This window comes from Mus musculus, chromosome 19 (genome assembly GCF_000001635.26).
Source record: "Mus musculus strain C57BL/6J chromosome 19, GRCm38.p6 C57BL/6J".
Classification (NCBI taxonomy): domain Eukaryota; kingdom Metazoa; phylum Chordata; class Mammalia; order Rodentia; family Muridae; genus Mus; species Mus musculus.
This window is the reverse complement of record NC_000085.6, coordinates 6,262,867-6,276,665: the sequence shown is the minus strand read 5'-3', so window position 1 is coordinate 6,276,665 and position 13,799 is coordinate 6,262,867. Positions and strand designations below refer to the sequence as shown.

General features: G+C 51.2%; 1 long non-coding RNA gene and 2 other non-coding genes across 3 annotated transcripts; 1 reads left to right on the top strand and 2 right to left on the bottom strand.

Moving 5' to 3' along the window:
• Nucleotides 1-87: 87 nt before the first annotated feature.
• On the top strand, nt 88-7,872 carry Gm14963 (predicted gene 14963). The gene is made up of 2 exons (NR_168273.1): nt 88-373; nt 5,627-7,872. It is a non-coding gene; the product is annotated as a predicted gene 14963 (long non-coding RNA).
• Nucleotides 7,873-11,733: 3,861 nt separating this feature from the next.
• On the bottom strand, nt 11,734-11,822 carry Mir192 (microRNA 192). Its single transcript, NR_029720.1, has one exon. It is a non-coding gene; the product is annotated as a microRNA 192 (primary transcript).
• A 115-nt stretch (nt 11,823-11,937) lies between these two features.
• On the bottom strand, nt 11,938-12,023 carry Mir194-2 (microRNA 194-2). The gene has a single exon (NR_029830.1). It is a non-coding gene; the product is annotated as a microRNA 194-2 (primary transcript).
• Nucleotides 12,024-13,799: the final 1,776 nt, after the last annotated feature.

The following is a 13,799-nucleotide window of genomic DNA, read 5'->3' as shown; positions in this document are numbered from 1 at the left end:
ATTCGCGTGCCACGTCCTCTTCTGCTTCCCATTAGCTGATTTCAAATATCGCGAGCTCGTGGCTGCGGTGCCTTGGCAACCGCACCTGTTTTGCTCCGCCCCTCGAGGGATGGCTCGTGGAAGTGTGGCGGTCGCGGGTGCCAGAGTCTGGCGTCGAGATGTACTAAGTCTGAGCACCATCTAGCACGTGTGGGCTTCCGGACACCCCCAAGTACTTCAGCTGCGCTCCCCAACTGCAGTGTTTCCGCTGGCTAGGAACTCCCAAAAGCATCGGGAGCCTCACCCTTTGGTCTTTTAGCGACTCTGGAGAGGGACAGGACAGCGGGAATAGGGAAAGCCGAGGGAGTACAGGACACCGGGAAGAGGAATATCGGTAAGGAAGGAGGAAGAGTGCGCTGGGACTCCACTCAGACTGATGGGAGAGGGACACGGCAATGGAAACAATTGACGTGACCTAGCGGGGAGTTTTCACCAAGGCGGTGCCAGCTGCGGAATGGGGTAAAAAGTTGCAGCTTTCTGGCTAGATGAGTTTGGAGGAAGTGAAATCGGAAATACCCTTTGTAAGGAAGAGGGGCAGTGTTGAGCAACAATGAAATGTTGTGGGAACTTAGGGGAAATTAAAAGCCCCAAAATTTCCGCTTTCCTGTCAGGGACACCACCAGTACCATCTCTTGTTCCGTTCTGAGTCCCAACCTGTTTCCAGTTGGTAGCTGTTCCCCACCATCATACCTGGCCACACCTAAGCCCCCTTGGCTGTGTCTGCTGGTGTCTAGTGGGTGATGTCAGAGATTTGGGGACTATGATTGTTAGGTAACTAATATCAGGTCACCCAAGTGGCAGGAGGATCTAAGGGCCATTGGAGAAGTCTAAAAGGCACCGGAGGAGTTGTTTAGCACACAGTTGTGGTCTCAACTGTTTGGAAAGGTTGGAGGATCACTTGAACCCATCGATTTGAGGCCAGCCTCGACAACAGACGCTGTCTTAAAAGAAAAAAAAAAAAAGACAAAATATTTATCGATGAGGCTAAATTCATAGCTTAGTGGTAGAAGCACTTGCTTAGCGTGCACAAGCCAGTAGGGCCCATCCCCAACAGCACTAGAGCCAACAGAAAATCATGGGAACTTGAAAGCCTTGGATCCCACTTGAAAACTTTGATTTGGAAGCCTGTGAGCTAGACACCTATGTGGGGTTAGGCGGGGAGAAAACAGTGGGATCTCACAGGAAGAAAGAGCCGTGTGTATATTGAGGGATCTCAGTCAAGTGGGATCCAGAGAAGGCAAGGTGGGAAGGTTCAGAGATCATTGCCAGAGACAAGCAAATCCCAGCCTGCCTGCAGGCTCTGGGCCAGGCTTCTTCTTTGATCTGGAGTTTCTCCTTTTTTGTGTGGTGGGGGGGGTATTGTGAGTGTGCCATTTGGTGAGTGTGCTATGGGGGTGTGAGTGTGCTATGGGGGGGTGGGATGAGTGTGCTATGGGGGGGTGAGTATGCTATGGGGGGGTGAGTGTGCCATGGGGAGGCAAGTGTACTTTGGTGGAGGGGGTGAGTGTGCCACGGGGGGGAGGGGGATGAGTGTGCCATGGGGGAGTCAAGTGTACCATGGTGGAGGGGGTGAGTGTGCCATGGGGGAGTCAAGTGTACCATGGTGGAGGGGTTGAGTGTGCCATGATACAAGTCAGAAGACAACTTTCTGGAGTTCCCTGTTGAGGCTAGACTTTGATTCTTCCTCCCAGCCCCATGCTCCCAGGAATAAGACTCAGACTAATAATGTATTTACAAAGATCTAGGCCATAAGCTAGGCTCTTCTCTGACTAGATCATAGCTAAATAGAACCCATTTATAGTAACCTACATTCTGCCTTGGCTGGTTACCTGTGCTCAGGTAGCATGCTCCTTACATCTTCCTGGCAAATCTCCCACCTCCTCCTCTCTCAGAATTCTTTCTCCTCCATATGTTCCACCTTCTATTTCCTTCTTAAGCCATAGGCCATAGGCGTTTTAGTTAACAGGCAAGGCATGCATATGCTTCATAGCTGTTCCTCTACAACTCTCTCCTTCTACCATGTGGGCCCTGGATCAACAGCCCTGACAAGTGTGTTGTCCTACTGAGCTGTCCCGACAACCCTCATCTCATTAGCCTTCTTTCCATCCATCACAATAAGGCGCAGAAGTCACGGGCCCCCATTTTTAGGAAGAAGCTCTTGGACAGGGGCTGTGACCATCAGCTGTGTGCCAACTCGTGACAGGAGCCTCAGGCAAGCCCAGTCCAGACCTTGGCCAGCCTTGGACGCTAAATGATTTCTGCCTCCTACGCAGCCTAGATGAGGGTCCGCCCCGGAGATGTAATTTCAGGGCTGGTTCAGAGAAGAGCCGGAGGCAGAGGATCCTAAATGAGGTGGTTGTTTAGCCGTCTGGATAACTACATGATACTGTGTCTCCAGCAACACTCAGACTGACCGGTCATGGTCTTCACGTCTCCCCAGAGTCCTGTGTGCTGAGAAAACCCAGCCCCAGAAAACAGAAAACAAAATGTCCCTGGGTTATTTATAAATGAGATGAGATGTGTGCGTCCACTCAGCTTTGTCCAAGGAACTGAGAGGGCCAGAAGGGCTCCTCACCCTTCCTCTTTCCCTCCCTCACTGAGGCTCAAGGGGCCCAGAAATTAATTCCCTACTTCCCCGGGTCCTGGGTACCTTCCTACCTTGTAATGTCCCAGATTGCAAAACTCCTAATTTCCCTCCCATTTTTGAGTAGGGCACTTGCTGTTTGGTGGCAAGGCGTAGAAAGTGAACAAGCCATGCACTGTTGGTTTCTCTGCTGTTTGGCCTTCTGTCTGCCGAGTCACAAACAGATGGGCAAGAGTCAAGGATTTGCTTAGCTCGTAAACTGCCCACTGCCAGTGATGTTTGCACACACACCACACACACCCACACACACACACACACACACACACACACACACTGTTAGGACAAGCATTGTCCCCAGCAGAAATCTCCCACTTCCTTGCCTTCAGTCTCCTTGGTCCCCTATTGCCCTGATCTAAGAAAGTATTTTTGGGCTGGTCCTGGTGGCACCTGCTTTTAATGCTGGCATTCAGAAGGCAAAGGCAGGCAGGTCTCTGTGAGTTCCAGGCAAGCCTGGTCTACAGAGTAAGTGCCAAGATAGCCAGAGCTGCACAGAAGAGAAAAAAAGTGTTTGCCAAATCCCTAAAGACAAATTTTATTTTGAAAACAACGTTGTATGTTGTGTATGTGTGTGTATATGTGTTGTATATGTGTTGTATATGTCTGCAGTGCCATTGGAGGCCAGAGAGTATCAGATCCCCCGGGATGAGAGTTCAAGCTACTTGTGAGCTATCGTGTGGATGCTAGGACTCAAACCCTGGACCTCTTAAGGAGTACCCAGTACTTAACTGCTGAGCCCATCTCATCAGGTCCAGCTTCCTCTGCCCCGCCCCCCTCCTTTTTGAGATGTGGTCTCACTCTGTAGTCCTGGCCTAACACTATGTAGACCAGGTTGGTCCCCAACTCAGAGATTGGCTCTCTCTGCTTCCTGAGTGCCGAGATTAAAGGTATATATCACCATATCAGGCTTACTAAAGACAACTTTTAAAAAAGTAGAGGAGGTTTTCTCCAAATATGGCAAAAGAATTGGACTGGGGAAAGCCCGAAACACAGGCTTCTCCCTGGCTGAGTAGTGGCTCATTCTTTCCACTTAGGAAGTCTGTTCAGAAGCACAGATTTGCTCCCACAGTTAGGAGTAGATTTGGCAGCGGACCAGTTCTATTAAAAAGGAAACAGGGCTGGGAAATGGTTTGGTTGCTAAGAGCACTTGCCATGCAAGCATGAAGACCTAAGTTCAAATCCCCAGCTCCTCGTATAAAGCCTGTAACTCCAGAGCTGTGATAGCAAAGACAGCCTGGCTTCAAGTTCCGCAAGAGACTCTGCTTCAAGGGATTGAGATTCTCCTCGAGCCTCTCTGAGCGCACACAAACACAGCCGTCTAACACCGCAAACCATGGATCCGGGTGTGCTTGCATTTACCCTTACTCCCAGCCAGAGGCAGGTGCGTTTCTGTGAGTTCAAGGCCAGCCTGGTCTACATAGTGAGCTGAAGACCAGCCCGAATTATGTGATGAGACTGATCTCTGTATCCAAAAAGAGGGGGTGGGGGTGGGGGTGGGGTCTGTTCTTCCTCCACAGGTTGGGTTTTCCAGTGCTGGTTGGATTCTTGGTTGTTCTCAAATACTAGTAAGGAAAAAGTCTGAGCACCCAGGGTGTCAGGTGATTTGCCTTAAGAAACACAGGCCTGAAGGAAAAATTAGACCTTTGGAATCTGAACTACTTAGACTCTGGCCCATCCCACCAGCAAGGTCCTGCAGGCGGAAGGGCAGAGGTTTAGAGCCTCTTTCGAAAGAACAGGCTAGAGGGGTCGCTGCCCTGTGGCTCACCAGCTGCTTAGTGCTTTACACCTTAGGCTTGCCCCTGCCCCAGGTGATGCCTGTACCTGACGCTGTGCACATGTGAGCACGCTGTGCCTGTGCCTCGAGAGGCTGAGGTCTAGATTCCTCTGAGTGCTTTTAGTTAGGCGACAGTTCAGGGTTCAAGTTGCTCAGTTAGTGGAGGGCTCGCCTCATACAACATGACTTCCTGCACACCAGCGCTGTACATAAAGCAGACGTGAAGATGGACTTGGAAGGTGGAGGCAGGAAGATCAGGAATTCAGGGTTACCCTTGGCTACCTATGAAGTTCAAAACCAGCATTCACTTAGATAGGATCGTGAGATCTATCTTAAAAAAAGAACAAAGCCAACCCAAAACCACTTAAGTGACAGGCTAAAGTTAAATATTAGGCCTCTGGCTGCTGAAGCAGGAGCAACAGCTGAACCTGAGTTAGGTGCGGCATGTGTCACCCTAAACTAAGGACACTGGCCAGCCTGCAGGAAAGGGAACAATAGAGGAGGGCAGGATCCTGGGGTCCTGTTAATTTACATGATAAGATAGATGGTGACTGTAGGGGTTATGGTAGTCCACACCTATGATCCCAGTTTATTGGAGGCTGAGGCAAGAAGATGGAAGAGTTTCAGGCTAGCATGGACTACATAGCAAGATTCTGTCTCAAAAAAAAAAATTGTACGTATGTATTATGTATGTATACACACACACAAATGAAGTGCAGGGGTGACTTCCCAGCTTGGCTCCAAGTTGCTTAGTCCATCATATTTAAGCATGGCCATTCATTAACTTCCTCATGTTCCCTCCGGGCGCTTTGAAGGGTGGCTCTGGCCTGTGGCTTGAGGAGCTCATGGAGTCAGTCTCGGTCCTCTCGGCTGGGTCTCCGTGATCATGGATTTTCTGTCCCATCCCTTCCAAAGTCAGGGCTACACTGAGCTTCCTCGTGAGGAATAGAGAGAAGCTGTGTTTCCAGCCATGTGACGCAGAGCCTGGACCCCCTGCAGCAAGTGCGGGGGGGCCCTGCCCTGTGGCTCTCACACCCGCCCCAGAGCCTGGACCCCCTGCAGCAAGTGCGGCCCGGGCTCTCACACCCGCCCCTCGCCCCCAGAGGCTAGGCTGTGTAAGCTACCGTGCTGCCTCTCCATGGACTTAACACTCCCTCCCCTCATTCCTTCAGAGACTCTTCCCTGCCGGAGATGTGAGGTGGCTCATGACAGTCCTTGCTGTGGTCCTAACAGAACCTTCCTCTGACAGGATCGTCTTTATCCTGCTCTGAAGTACAGGCAGTGGTGACATCTGAGAGAGAGGACACTGCAACCTTCCACCAAGGCCACGTGTGTCCATCTCTTGGCTCACTCCTAGGACGTGTTGGGACATCCCAAAGACGGGCGCAGAGGGACCCTGCCTAGAGACAAAGTCGGGCTGAGGTCTGCTTATTTCTTCTGAGTCCTGACTCCTCTATCTACAACCAGCCCCAGAATCACTTTCTTGCCCTTTTGGTCCTTGAGGCCGGTGGGTTAGCATTGCCAAGTGTTTCCACGATCCCTGAGCCTTGGGGTACACAGCCCACCTAGGACTGAACACACTGTGGATTCTCCCTGACTGTTAGAAGCCACACCTTTCTTTCCATAAGGCCATTGTCTCTTCAGGCTGCTGGGCCACATTAGCTCTTTTGTTTATACAGTGGATTGATTTTATTTTCTGACAGCATCTTACTAGGTACCCCTGGCTGGCCTAAAACACTAAGAAGACCAGGCTGGTCTTGAACTCACAGATCAGCCTGCCTCTGTCTCCTAAGTTCTCAGACTAAAGAAGGCACGTGCCACCACATCTGGCTCTATTTTTTAATTTGTGAAAGAGGAGCTTACTCCGTAGCTTCACTGGCCCAGAGTCCACAGTGATGGTCCTGCCTCTGCCTCCTGAACTGTGGAATTACAAGTATGCAGCACCACACCCAACTGGTTTTGAAGTCTTTCCATTCAGTTCTGCAAGGTAGCCCAAGCTTGCCTTGAATTTCTCTGCCTGGGCTCCCAGGATACTGGGGTTACAAACAGGAGTGGCCGAGAGTGGCGTCTGTGAACTTCCACAGATTTCTCTAGCTGGACAGAGAAGGAAGTCAGAAATTCAAAGCAGGAAAAAGAGACACTGTGTGCCAGTGACTCAGGCCTAGGAGCCCAGCTACCTGGGAGACTGACGCAAAAAGGCCACAAATTCAAGGTCAGCCAGCCTGGGCAGCCTGTCTCAAACCGAAAGTAAGGCTGGCTCAGTGGGGAAAGGCACTTGCTGTGCAAACCTGAGGACTTATGTTCAAGCCCAGATCCATTGGTAGAAGGAGAGGATTGACTCTTAAAAGCTGTCCTCTAGCAGGGCAGTGGTGGCGCACGCCTTTAATCCCAGAACTTGGGGGGCAAAAACTGGTGGATTTCTGAGTTTGAGGCCAGCCTGATTTACAGAGTGAGTTCCAGGACAGCCAGGGCTATACAGAGAAACCTTATCTTGAAAAAACAAACAAACAAACAAACAAACAAAAAGCTGTCCTCTAACAGCTGGCACACACACAACCCCGCCTCCCCCCCCCCACACACACTCACACACACTCTCACAGTAATAGTAACCAGTGAATAAAAACTAAAGGGCTGAAGAGACAGCTCAGAGGTAAAGAACATTTTTTACTCTTGCAGAGGAGCTGAGTTCTGTCGCCAGCACCCACATGGCAAGTCAGAACCATCTATAACTCCATTTTCCAGGGTATGTGACACCCTCTCTGGCTTCCTGGTACCCAGGGTATGCAGACAACATACATGCACACAAAACCCATACATATAAAATATTTTTTGTTTGTTTGTTTTTGTTTGTTTGTTTGTTTGTTTTGGTTTTTCGAGACAGGGTTTCTCTGTGTAGCCCTGGCTGTCCTGGCACTCACTTTGTAGACCAGGCTGGCCTCGAACTCAGAAATCTGCCTGCCTCTGCCTCCCGAGTGCTGGGATTAAAGGAGTGCGCCACCACGCCCGGCTTATATAAAATATTTTTTTAGAAAATTAAAAGTAAGTAAAAGATAAAGAGTGGGTAGCTGTGTAGCTGAGTGGCCATCTGGTATGCAGAAGGCCTCAAGTTCAACCCCTACTGCTGCAAGCTGGCCGGGGCACTCAGTGACTTCTAGAAGCCGACTGTGAATTGAGAACTAGACTTGTGAATTGAGAACAGGGTTGCATCAGTGGGGCGGACCTACATTTGGCAACTTTGTGGTTGTGTAAGGGTATCATATTTTCTTAGGAGATACATGTTGAAAATTTTCATGGTGAAGGGTCATGACCTGTATGCTGGTCTCTAGTAGTTCGGGAAAAGTGTGCGTGAGGGAGAGGGGAAGCAGATGTTACCCTAGAATGCCAGCTGTCCACGAATCCAAATAAAGGGTCCATGGTTGTTGATTGTTCTGTTCTTGCAACATTTCCGAAGGTTTCACAATTTTCAAAAAGAAAAACAAAGTGGCCTGAACCTAAGAACCCCTCCCCTCAACATTGGAGACTGGCTTCCCATTGCTTCTAGCCCTAAGGAGAACAGGTGCTAAGTCCATGTATACGGAAGGTGTGAAAACAATTATATCTTCATTCATACTGGAATACTGTCCAGTAGTGAAAGAATAAACTAGGGTTCCAGAAACTTCAGGGGAACTTGGCCAGCCCCAACCACACCACTCCCTGTATATTAACAGTGGCGACCCAGTATGTGGCTATTACACGAGGACCCATTTTCAAACCCACTCAGTGGATGACAAAATTGTGGCTGGGTATAGCTCAGAGGCGCCAGGAGAGACCCTGGGGAGATGCTGTGCTTGGCTTAGGAAACAGCAGAAGGACGTGGGGTGGGTCGTCTTGAGGCATGAAACAAGAGGTATCATGGGTGCCCCCTGGTGGCGATCCTAGGGAGTGAGGCTTGCCTAAGGCCAAGGTACCTCCTCAGGGTCGGGTGGCTTTCTCCCCTTTCTGTATGTATGTGCTCCTGGCCAACTGCCACCCTTCGCTGCAGTAAAAGCTGAACTCAAATTTATCTCTCAGGGATCCTTCTTGGTCATGTTCATCCAGCTCAGACTCCTTTCTCTACTGGCCAGTTCTTTGCTGTGGGATTGTGAGTCAGGAGGTTCCTGGGTGCTTGGCTAGCATAGCAGTTCCACGTGTGTGCCATGCTGACGATGGTAGGGAAGACAGCCGACGGCACCTCAGGATCTTCTGTCCCCAGGCACTATGCCAACCCTCCTCATAATGTCCCTCTCAGGAATCTATTCACACAAGTGGCAGGTCCTCCAATAAACATTAAGGACTTCCTGTGTTAGTCTTGGAGGCTACAGGGAACACAGCCAGTGACCGTCCCTCCCAGGGGTCCACAGGTTGTAAAGGAAATAGACACTAGTGATGAGGTGTGACAGGGTCACTAACAGGCCACCTTACACCAGGGAATTGGATGGAACAAGTGACTCAAGCAAGTTTCCAGGGACACAGGCACGTATCCTGGAGGCAGTGAGGTATCTGAGTGGAGACTGGGAGGGAGCCAGCAAGGAACGATGTTCATAGGTCTAGGGTCTGCTGCAGAAAGACCACAAGTCAACAGGGGTCAAGACACTGGGCCAGAGAGAGCCGGGGGTGCTCTGAGTTGAGACATTTCCCTGAACCATTAAAGGCTTTTATGAGCTTGGTGGAGACAGATGGAGGAAACCCTGGCCAGGGGCAGCCTGCCATCCCCTTCCATCCTAAGCTAGCGCCTGGGATGGAGTAAGGTCTGGGCCCAAGAGTGTCAGACTACAGCGTCCATCTGTTCAGCCAGGGCATCTCCAGGACCTACCACACCGGTAGGTGTGGAACCAGCTTTGCAAAACAAGTAAGCTGAGGGCTTTGTTCTCCAGAAGATGAGAGCAGGCAAGGATAAGATGCACAGTCAGACAAGGGAGGTGGGAGAAGCATTCTGAGGATTCAGGATTCCCTCATCTGCATCTTAGCTGTGGTGGATAGGAACCCAGGGGTGGAGAGAGCTGACGTAGTGGAACCAAAGACACTCAGGAATGGAACCTGAGATAAAGCTGGGACCTTAGTCACCCATGTTTTTGCACAGGTTTTTAGAGAAGGTCCTGTGTGACTTTGGCCAAAGGCAAAAGGGTGGCTTCAAGTTCCAAGCCAGCCTGGGTGATAGAGTGAGAGAGACCATGTCTCAAAAATATACAGAAAAGGGGGACTGGAAAGATAGTATGTAAGAGAACATGCTGCTCTTCACAAGGAGGCACCTGTGCCAAGGGTCTCAGGACCATCTGTGACACCACCTGAGGGTATCTAACCTTACCTTCTGGCTTCTGTGGGTGCCTGCATACATGACTGCATGCACACCCACAAATCTTTTTAATTAATTAATATATTTATCTATATTTATTTACTCTTTGTGTGCAGCATGTGTGTGGAAGTCAGAGGATAAACTGTGGGAGAGTCTCTTCCCACTGTGTGTGTACCAGGGATTGAATTCAGTCTTTAGATTTGACAGTGTCTTTTTCTGCCAAGCCATCTTGCTGGCCCCACATATCTTTTTAAAAAAGACAAAATGACACTTGGTGTACACCTTTAATACCAGCACTCAGGAGGCAGAGGCAGGTGGATTTCTGTGAATTAAAGGCTGCAGAGCAGTTCTAGGACAGCCAAGGCTACACAGAGAAATCCTGTCTCAAAACACACCAACAAACAACATAAAACAGAGAATAAAGTTGACGCTTCACTGGGCTATACAAGACCACCAAGAAAATATTTAAAAAGAAAACATTTTTAGTAGCAGGAACCAGTTTTTCAAAAAGACATTTCCCCAAGCCCCACTGTTAAGAAAAGGACTTACAGGTACACTAGAAAGCCTGTAATCCTAGCTCAGGAGGAGAAGGCAGGTGGATCTCCAAGCTCTACACAGTGAATTCCTGGCCAGTCTGGTCTACATACTGAGACCCTGTCTCAAAAACAGTGAAATAAAAAGGGTAGGAGTGGGGGCTGGAGAGATGGCTCAGTGGTTAAGAGCACTGACTGCTATTCCTAAGGTCCTGAGTTCAACTCCCAGCAACCACACTGTGGCTCACAACCATCCATAACAAGATCTGGCGCCCTCTTCTGGAGTGTCTGAAGATAGCTACAGTGTACTTACATATAATAAATAAATAAATCTTAAAAAAAAAAAAAAGGGTAGGAGTGGTGTGACACAGGTTGGGATTACTGCATGTGTGGTCGGTCCTGCCCTCTCAGATGGTTCTCCATTAGCCTTGGCTGGACCTCAAAAGTGAGACTTGCAAGAGAAAGGAGCATTTGGAGTGGGCCCAGCCTGGGCCCTAAAGTCCCCTGCCATTGGCAGTGCGAGATGGAATCGCAGAATGTTTGCAAAACGTAATTGGTGCATCTATGGGCTTGAGGGCTTGGGGCCGAGCTCATGGGTGGTAAGCATATGGACACACAGCACAGATTAACTGTGCCCAGCATGGGACTCAGTGGGCAGTGGTTAGGGGGCGCGCCTGGGAGCAAGCCAGAGGCCCTGGGAGCCCTGGTGGCACTTGGAATCAATCACTTTTAAGAAAAGCCCTAGGCTTGGTGGTGCACACCTTCCCAGTGCCTGGGAAGCAGAGGCAGGTGGAGTTCGAGGCTGGCCTGGTCTACACAGTGAGTTCCAGGATGGCTAGATCTACATAGTGAGACCCTGTCTCCAAACAAAAACAAAAACAAAGCCCAAGAAGAATCGCAGGCTGGGAGTGTGTTCCTGCCTAGCATGCCCAGTACCGTGAATAGGCAGGCACGGGACATGCTCACAATCTTAGCATTTAGGAGGCATCACCCTACACTACACAGTGTGAGGCCAGCCTGGGCTACATGAAGTCTCTGAAACAGACACAGACACTGCTGTTTGGTTTGGAACCAGGCCGATGAGTGCCACCCATGGCACTTCAGGGACGAGCTTGGGCTGAGCCTGGGAGGAGATGAAGAGTGCTCTTGGTGCCATGCACAACGGTCAAAGCCCGAAGACCTATGCGCTATGCAGGCAGAGACAGGTTCAAGGCTAGCCTGGACCACACAGCAAGTTCCCGCCAGCAATCAAAGAAGAACCTGGCAAAGAAGCTGGGAAGGGAACACACAGGTGTCCTGAAGGGCAGTCAGGCAAGGTTTCACAACTGGAAACAGGAAGGAGGGAGTGTGAGGAAGGAGGAGGGACCTTGACTTTGATACCCTCCCCCACCCTGACTCCCACCCTGCTCCTTCGAGTCGTTATGGCTGGCATTGAGGTGAACATACCTGTGACCTATGGAATTGGCAGCCAGAGGAGAGAAAAGAGTACTGGCTGTCAATTCATAGGTCAGAGCCCTGTGCACGCCATCTTGGCAGCCTGCTGACAACCCACCATTCGTTGCCTTCCCATGCCTGAAGACTGCTGTGTAGGTTCCTCCTGGCATGCTGGGTGGCTGTGGCTCCTCTTCCTCTGCTGGTACTAGCCGCCACCCCAGATAACAGCAGCCCCACTGGAACCAGTGGGCACTTCCACATGGAGTTGCTGTTACAGAGGGTGGGAGCCACGGGGGGTCAGCACAGGTGCAGGGACCTCCTCTCTGCAGGATCCTGGGAAGAGCCCCACAGCTGCCCACTCATGCCCGCAGGCCTCTCGGCTCCAAGTCCACACTTTTTATTGAGGCTTCTTATCATTCATCCAAGGCCCACACCTGGCACCCCATAGGACGCCAACCTCCCTGAGCGAAGTCCAGGCTCAAGCCCAGAGCCGCCTCATCAGACTGGGAGCGGCTCTGATTTACAACTCTACTGCAGCCCACGGACACCCACACCCTCGGCTCCAAGTTCCCTTCTGGTTTCCTCCTTCCCTTCTAAACAGAGCTGAGGCCTACGTTCAGGCCCACCCTCCTGGCTGCAACCATGGGACAGAGGGACAGCAAGAGGCAACTGGATTGTAATCTTGCCTGAGGGTGGCCCTACCCAGGAAGCTAGAGACAAGAGAAGACTGAAGGAACAGGAGGGATGAGAGAAAGAGGGAAATGAGGCTGAGAAGGAAAAGGACAGACGGGAAGCTAGAGAGGTGAAGGGAAGTGGGGAGGGGGATAGGTGGGCAGGGACTCTCAGGGGTAGAAGGCTTGGCTTAGGGCTCTGGGCTTAAGCATCAGCACAGGAAAAAAAGGAAAACGTGAGAGTGGGGTGCTGCTACCCAAGCAAGCTCAGTGAGTGCCCAGAGCAGGGCCATAGGTGGCCAGCACCTAGAACTCAGAAGCTCGGTAATCTAAGCCAGCAAGGGCCTTGGAGCTGTGTGACCTCAGACAAGTAGCTTAACCTTTCTGCAGCACTACACTCCCTACCTTTGGGGGCCATCTTGCACACTTTCCTTCCACCCATTCTGTCCCTGCTGTGACAAGGAGTTTCGAGGTGGGACCCCTGAGCTGACCCATGTCTGGGAATACATCTGCACTCTCATCCCTTCCAAGATTCTGGCCCAAGAGGCTTCACTGATGGGGCCGTGTTTGTCCTGCTGGGACTCAGGATTCTAGAAAGAAAGGGAAGCCTCTAGAGTATGCTTGGATCATGCCCCATTCGGCAGTGGTAGATAAAGGCCCAGAGAAGCAGCAGAGCTGCCAAGGGAGATGCCAGACTAGATGGTTTCCGGTTTCCCCACAGCCCAGTAGCCCCCTCAAGGCCCAGCCTCCTGTTCCATGAGGCCCTGGACATCTAGAAGACAGACATGGCTGCTTAAGAATTCTGTCTCCATAGAGCAGGGAAGCACCAGCCACTTTACCCAAAGGTGGAAACAGAGCCACAGGACAGAACTTGCTCAGAAGGGCTGATGGCTTGGCAGGAAGGCTTGGAGTCGGGAGCCTTCAGCAGCCTTCTGGAGGACAGCCTGGGAGCTCTTACCTTGCACCTAGCTGGCCTTCGGGGCACAAGGAGGAAGTGGGGCCACCCTGGGCCAAGCCTTTTGAGCCGTTGGCCCAGCCCTGGTTGCGTTAATGATTAGCCCACTGCCATCAATACTGACCCTAAGAGGGGTCCGAAGGGCAGCAGACCTGGACTGTGCCCCAGCTGGCAGGGCGGGTCCAGGAAGTACCAGACTGGGTCTTCAGCTACCCAGTGCCACCAGACCCTGGCCACCCATGGGCTTCATTGGCTTGACCTCATGCCTAGTCTGTTGGCCCTAGCTAGCCAGACAGCCAAACTAGGGGATGGGGCACAAGGAAGTCCTCTCATGCTTAATACTCAGGTCTATGATGGGGGCCAAAGGAGGAGCGACCACAGCTAACTTCAGGGGGAACCAGGGATGCCCAACAAGTGATCCTTCCCACAGGCCCACCCACT